Source organism: Cylas formicarius, unplaced genomic scaffold (genome assembly GCF_029955315.1).
Source record: "Cylas formicarius isolate icCylForm1 unplaced genomic scaffold, icCylForm1.1 PGA_scaffold_10__41_contigs__length_53128322, whole genome shotgun sequence".
Classification (NCBI taxonomy): domain Eukaryota; kingdom Metazoa; phylum Arthropoda; class Insecta; order Coleoptera; family Brentidae; genus Cylas; species Cylas formicarius.
Window position 1 is genome coordinate 48,632,850 of NW_026844214.1, and position 7,633 is coordinate 48,640,482.

A 7,633-nucleotide genomic window follows, 5' to 3' on the forward strand; every position below is an offset into this window, starting at 1 on the left:
TATCCGTCCATGAGAACAATAACTGTTTATAATGCGTCTTGCCCCATGCCATGACTTTTTAGGTGTATGTACTGGGTGATTTTTTCACTGCTGTGTCTTTATAGTTCCGTCAATTAGTGATAAATTTAATCTCGCCTAAGAGTAACTTGTATGTTTACGCTCGGGTTTATGTTTATGTTTATTTTATGTTTACCTTCAGAATCTCATCAATATTTCGATCTTAAAAATATATTTACTTTTTATCTCATGAAGGTAGTATAGAAATAGGATTTTTGTGGTTTGTTTTTGTTTTATTTCACAAAATCAAAAAGTTTCTCATAAAATTTCACGGATTTCACAAATTTCGAAATGATTTTCCAGATTTCACCGATTTTCAAATATATTTTTTAGGTTATGTGGAAAATTGTTGCATTCATCAAGTGTTGTCAAAATATGTCAAAATAACTTATAAATAGTTACTTAATCGCATACTGTCACTAACCATAATATTAGAAATACATTGTGATTTGCGATTCTACTGATAATACAAGAAATAATTTTTAGGTTATATGGCAAACTTTTGTAGTCGGCCGTAATAAAAAAGCGATTAAAATAAGAAAAGTTCGGTAAATTTTTGTATTCCGTAGTAAGTAAAAAACTATTAAAGTAAAAATAATAATAATACTCTTAATATTTTCAAAAATCATTAATTATAAATTTCATAATTTTTTATATTTTCTATCGACTTTCTGCGGAAACTAGGTTTGTTTAGGGATTAAAGAATTTCTATTTTAAAAGAGTTAAAAGAGTAACCGATTTTGAAAATTAATTTTTGGGGTTGTATGCGGAATTTTTGTATTCTGGAGTTATTAGAGAACTATTTACGTAACAAATAATAGTAATAATATTAAAAATGCTAAATCAATGAATTTAAATTTTATAAATCACAAATATTTTCAAAACGTTTTGTTTCTTTTTTTTTATTTCTCTTCTGCTGCAAATTCTACAATAAAGTGGACACTTTGGACCAAAAACTTTATTAAGACGTGACCATGAGTCACTTTAATCTAGCACATGCTGCATATTATGTATATATGTTTCGTTCATAACGTCTTCAATTCAAACCAAGTAATTTTTTTCGGATTAATATGAGTCAATGTAAAAATTATAATTATAGCCAAATTGGAGAAAATCAGATAAATGAAGAACCATCTTCTTATAACCTGAAAATTCTAAGCACAATACTTACCCTTGTAGTTGCCAACTGTAATTTATAAAAATTGCCGAGGAAGCAATTAAAAGTCACAGCTAAAACGCAACGCAATTAGCTTGAAAAAAGCTATCGAAAATTGATATTTAATGACATATTAGCATTTTTTAGATAGAGTAGATGTTTATTTTTGCAAAATTCAAAAATGCCAACATCAATGTTGTATTTACCACTATTAATAAAAAAAACTTTTACTTTACTTTAACTAACTTTAGCAGTGTATCAGAGAAAGGTTACCAAAATATCAACACTGCTGTTAGTAGTTTTGAATTCAGCATGTTCAAAAACTAAAAGGTATTGAATTTGATCGTTCCTGCTTTAGGCAGCAACAGGTACAAAATAAAATAGAAACCAGGTTCAGTTATGCTCTGGAGGAGTGCAGGAGGAATCCTAGAGATGTGTAAATAGTATTACCGATTTTTTATTTTTCAAGGTATTTTTTACTCTAAACACTTAGTGAGGACATGGTTTTAGATGCATACGTTTGGACATGAGTTTATAGAACATGTCTATTGAGATTATTTACAATAGCAAAAGGGTTATACTTACTAGAGAAGTACATATTTTAATTACTGCGGAATACATAAAATTTCCACATAACCAAAAAAAATTTTCAAAATCAGTCAAATCGGTACAATTATTGGAAAATCCGTGAAATCTGATGTAACTGAAGACAAAGACATGGTAACTAGGCGTATTTTTATCACAGGTCGCGGCCTTGAAACGGGTCTACGAAATTGTAGACACGGCGTCGGTTTACTTTCGGAGAGAAAATATATTTTTATAACGCTCATCCTTGTGTTTTTATTATGTCCCTTCCGACAATTTGGTGCGTTGTGGGAAAATCCACAGTTAAGAAAACATTCCGTATATGGCGCGTGGGTTTCGTTGACGGGATAATAATATAGACTTACGTATGGGCCATTATCGTTTGGGTAAGTGAGAAAGTTCGCCGATAAACGAGCGCCGCTATCAATTTTTCATTTTTCATTATATACCGCGCATTTGAACTTTTTTTTATCGAAAATTTAACGAGGTCTCTGATGAAACACTGTTAAAAAAGAACGCGTCCATCGGATCGACGAACTGTCAGCGGCCATGCTGAACGTCGCTGCCTCTCGTTGGTTGAATACGAGATTTGAAATTTGAAGTTATAGTCAAGAAGAATCAATGAATATATTCTTATTAGTACCAATATTAAAGATTTCTTTTCAAAGAATCTTCCACAGGCTACCATTTAAAACACTTCGGCTTGATCAGATCTGAAACCGTTTCAGTTAAGCTCTGAAGAAGTCAACAGGATGGTTGGCGAAACTTCAGCAAGTTGGATTCAACAACAAACGACGCAGGAGGAATCCACTAAATTAAATTCATTAAACAGCTCCTTTTACTCTTGACACTTTATAAACTCATTTTGCCAATAATTTCAACCGTTTCGTATAAAAATAGCATTTTTCTAAATTTTGATATGTAATTTTCACTATATTTCTCTCTCTGTGGCTGTTCACAAAAAATCTTCGGTTACAGTCCTTTTTATTGCGAAAATCTAAAATTCTTATTAATTTTGATGATTCAAGTCCAATATCCATGGTTTTTAGAGTTTCTTTCAAAGCCGATAAGTTACATTTGATTTAGCTTTAGCTTTCTTCGTTTACCTTCCTTAGTCTTCTTCATTGTTATATTGTGTCTTTCTCCGTGCAGAGTTATTCAACTGTTCAACTTGCAAACGATGTAATTTTCAAATATAATGTCCATTTCTTAAAATTTAGAATTTTAGGATATTGTAGTCTTTAAAAGTAGATACAAAACAAACAAAAACCTAAACTAAAAACACATACGTCCAAATTGTGATAATCCAAAAAGGTTCTTTTAAGAAATATTAAAAAATTAAAGTTTTTGACCCATAGTTGTAATAAATGTGTACGTAACTACAAGCAAATGAATTTCAGTTTTTGGTTAGGAACGATTCTTCTTATGCTGAGCCGGCATATTAATTTGACATGACATGACACTTTTCACTATCAAATATCAGCTTGTGACTATATCGCTCCGACTTTAATTTGTAAATTTTGGCGTGACGACAATCTTCAACAAGCATTATATAATTCACCAAAAATATATTTCTACCTCTAGAGGTGGTATGTAGGTATTTTAAAAATTTCTTTGCAATTACATTCGGGCTTACATAAATAACTTAGACAACCAGGTGAAACAAAGGGTTCTGCATTTTCAGTGGAGATTGTATTATAAGCACTGAATAAAAAAATTAATCAACAAAAACCATTTTTGATCAAACTAGATGTTTTTTAACTTGTTTGTTGGTACTTCTCCTGTTGAGTGCAGTGCACGTTGTAACTCAATTTCATTGGGTTGAAAATAAAGCCATCGATTGGATGAGAAAGAAAATTTGTTAGTCCATTTTGTAGTAGATTTTATTTATTTATTTATTTCAACGGCTGAGCCAATTTGCAAAGAAAAAGTAACAATATAGATATAATATAAATAGAAACATGAGAAACAACAACTTAGATAACAAGCTTTTTAAATAACCATATAAAACATATAAAAACACAAAAACAGCAAGAAACTGCAAACAAACAGTTTCACACTAGTTACAATTACAATCAACCATCTGTTTTAATTTTGTCTTTTGTCTTAAATAGTCGAAGATCGCCAGCAAAGGGATCAAGAGAACAACTGTTAAATAACCTCAATGTTCAAGATATCCCAAAAAGCTCACATACCAGAACATAATTAATTTGAAAGTTATTGTAGATATTTATACCCGCTTTATATTCTAGGGACTTCAGAAATGCTTTCTGAACAGTCTCCAGTCTATCAATTGGGCATCTATAATGTGGAGACCACACTACTGATGCAGTGTAAATCTAACTAAGGAGCAATAAAGGGTTTTAAAACAGTCGGATGGGAGCAGTATACTATTACGGTTAATAAAATCCAGACCTCCCATGCCTTTTGTTAACAATATCCTCCAGCTGATCCAAAAAGGTCAGTATACTGTCAAAGATGACTCCAAAGTCCCGAACTTTGGTGATACACTCTATCGTTGTATTGATTGTTGATTTTATATCCTACATTTACCAAAAACTATTTTAGTAGGACTCAACTGTTGTTGGAACAACATAATCTTCTACTCTTATTGCATACTTTTTCTACAAGACTTCCATTTGTGGGAGTGAGAAAATTGCCATTTTTGGGTACAACTTCCTTCACCCATCGGAGTACAGCAAGTGCTGACCATAATTATCGCAAAGAAACCCACGAAACATATTGTAGTTATTTAACACACATTCTTCAGAATAAATAATTGAGTGTTATCTCGCACAGAAAAACAATTATTTTAAATAAACATCAACCTGCAAAAAAACACTCAAATCACATATATTTTGATCTCACGCACTGAAATTGAATAGTTTAGCGACGGCTAAACTATTCACACGTCTTCGAGAATACTGGTTCTTTTAGTTTGTTGCGATTATTTACGAGTTTACGGTCTGACGTTTTACCGTCTTTTTGTAGACGTCGTGTTGATATAACACGTCTATTTATTTCGTTATTATGGAAACCTATAAGGTAATATAGTGACCCTACTACGGTAATAAGTGATGCGCCGCAGGTGGACATTTTGCGCATGCGTCACTCCCAACTAACCAAATTGTCACATTGTCGGAATTTTTCTGAAAAAATTTCATAAAAACGCAAAATCGGTCTCTGAAATCCGAATATAATTGGCAACGCCGAGCTAGGAATTCTATTGCCAGAGAATACTAACAGTCTGTGACATTGTTGTTTACATTTTTCGTGGTTATGATTGATTCTCTCTTTTTGGTTATTTACATTTGGATCCATAAAGGATATATAAAGCCCGGTAGACAATACAATGCAATTTCTACATGTATTTTTAGCATTTAACAATTGCTGTCAAATATTTTTAACGGAGGATTTTTTGCGGTAGCCGCCATGCAATTTTGCTAGCAAAATGTTTTTTTTAAATTTTGAGACAATAAGCTACACTTTTTAGGATTTGGTAATGTTAATTCCGTTACATTTAAGGCTAATTGTTTATTGACTTGTTTTATACTAGTTTTTAATTTTCTTGGTTACATTATAGTTACATGGTTATATTACAATATCTACAGTTTTTTAATGAAATTAAACCTCAAAATTTTGTTACATACATAATTGCTTCACGAGTTCCTGTACTACTAGCATAGGCAGGGCCTCTATATGTCTAATAGCTTTATGATGGAAACCAATTCAAAGGCGATTTACACTAAACGGCCCGAAAGTAACATACCCGTAGGTTCCTCCTTCATCTTGAATATAAACAAGGTTGTATATCTAATGGACACAATATCGAATACTTGTGATGCATTTACTGCTTTTAGATTTGCACCAAATCGTATAATCCAGATAGATAAACGCTTAAGCAAACGAATATTGTTTGGATTGTCAATTGCGAGTATTTTTAAAATTGACACTTGATTTTTTCATTATCGATCAGTTATAATATATTGTTGATGCTACCGTGGGACGTTAAAAAATAATGTTCCCATGCTCGCACCCACCTTTTCAGACGTGACGTCACGCAATTATGGAAAATATACGCGTGATTATTAAATTACTGGATCTTTGCGATGCGTCCGCGTCGGGTCACGTGTCCGACCGGTCCCCAACCGCCCACTTCCGCACGAAGAGCAGGAAGTGATGCCACAGGCATGCATTTAAAATAATTTTCCAATTATTTATCGAGTCGTTAAGTAGTTGCGGGAAAGGGGTAAGTTCAAACAGTGTTTGTCGCCGCGCATTATTTCCATTTTACTTGTGATCGTGCCAAATTTTATATGTAACCGCATAATACTCACAAACTTTCATTACTGCACATGGCCTTTCGAGATTAATGCACTATATTTTTTCGGCACATTCTACTACATTGTACTATGCAATAGTATATTATGCAACAGGTGCAGTAAACGGCATTTGATTCACGAGTTTATTTGACACGAGCGGAGCGAATTTTTAATAAACGAGTGAGTTAAAAAGTTTGCCGAACGGGTTGCATACTATATTTTTCTAGGACCGATAGTTTTTGCTTACATTTTCGCAAAACCGTCAGAATTGACAAACGTCAAAAGTCACAGCGTGGGAAATATCTCCGAAAACATCCGATTGCTCACAAACTCATGCGGTAAAATCCCGGAAATGTCCGAAGTGGCTCGGATCCGTGGGAAACGAAACTGATCACGTAAAGTGACGCTTCCCGCACGCTAGATCGGTGTGTAATTAGGTATTTTACAGACGGGAGTAGAAAAATATATTTGTTATTGTATTATTATTTGTTTTTCATAAGGAAATATAAAATATTCTAAGGATCTCTGACGGTTATTACGTACAAAAAGGCAGCAGAACAGAACAAGAAAAAAATAGATGCTATTCTAAAATTTATTACTGTTCCTTCGAACTTAGTGTTTACCAAGAACACTCTAAGAGCTTCATAAACCCATAAAGTTGGGCACTTGGTACAAAGACCAAAAAAACATTTTAACCAACAAATTGACCATATTTGATTTGAATTTGAATTTCGAACAAAGTTGTAAGCTTCGAGCCGATTTTGAACGATTTTCAATGTGACGTGTTCTTTGTTAGCGACCACTTCATTACGCAGTATGAAAATTTGCTGTCAATTAATTTACAGCCCTTTCAGCTCGTGCCTTCTTATTGCAGTGACGTATTTGTATGTATGTAAGTAGGAATAGGAATCACATTAAGATCTGAAAATTCTCTTTATTTGCGTCTATCGATGGTGTGGTAGCAATAATATTATATATAAAGTAGTTAGTTAATAGAAGTAGAAGGAAAGAGGAAAGATTGAATCAGATTTAATCTGGGAGGACTCAATTAAGTGCAATTTAACGGCGGACATATTTAATATATTCTATTAGAACAAAAACAGATAATTCAAAGTATACCTACATCAGAAAAGCGGTTTCTATTCTCTTCTGCATGTGAATCTGAAGTGTTATTAACAATATATTTTTTTTAATCTTCATTCAATGATTATTATGAATTAAACAGTGATCTGTGAAAAGCTATAGTGGCTCGCTTATAAAAATATTAACTTTTCTTTTCAACGATGCAATTATCCATGGAGTTTTTCCTGATAATTTGAAAATATCCCGGGTTGTGCCTGTATATTTTTTAAATTTGTTGTGTTTCTGATGAACTCTTAATTAATAATTGTCAAAAAAAAATTCAACAAAATTTTCAACCCTTAAGGAGATAGAATTTGGGGCCCCTCAGGGTTCACTTTTGGGTCCATTATTATTTGTCATCTACATTAATGATATTAACTTATTCATTCGC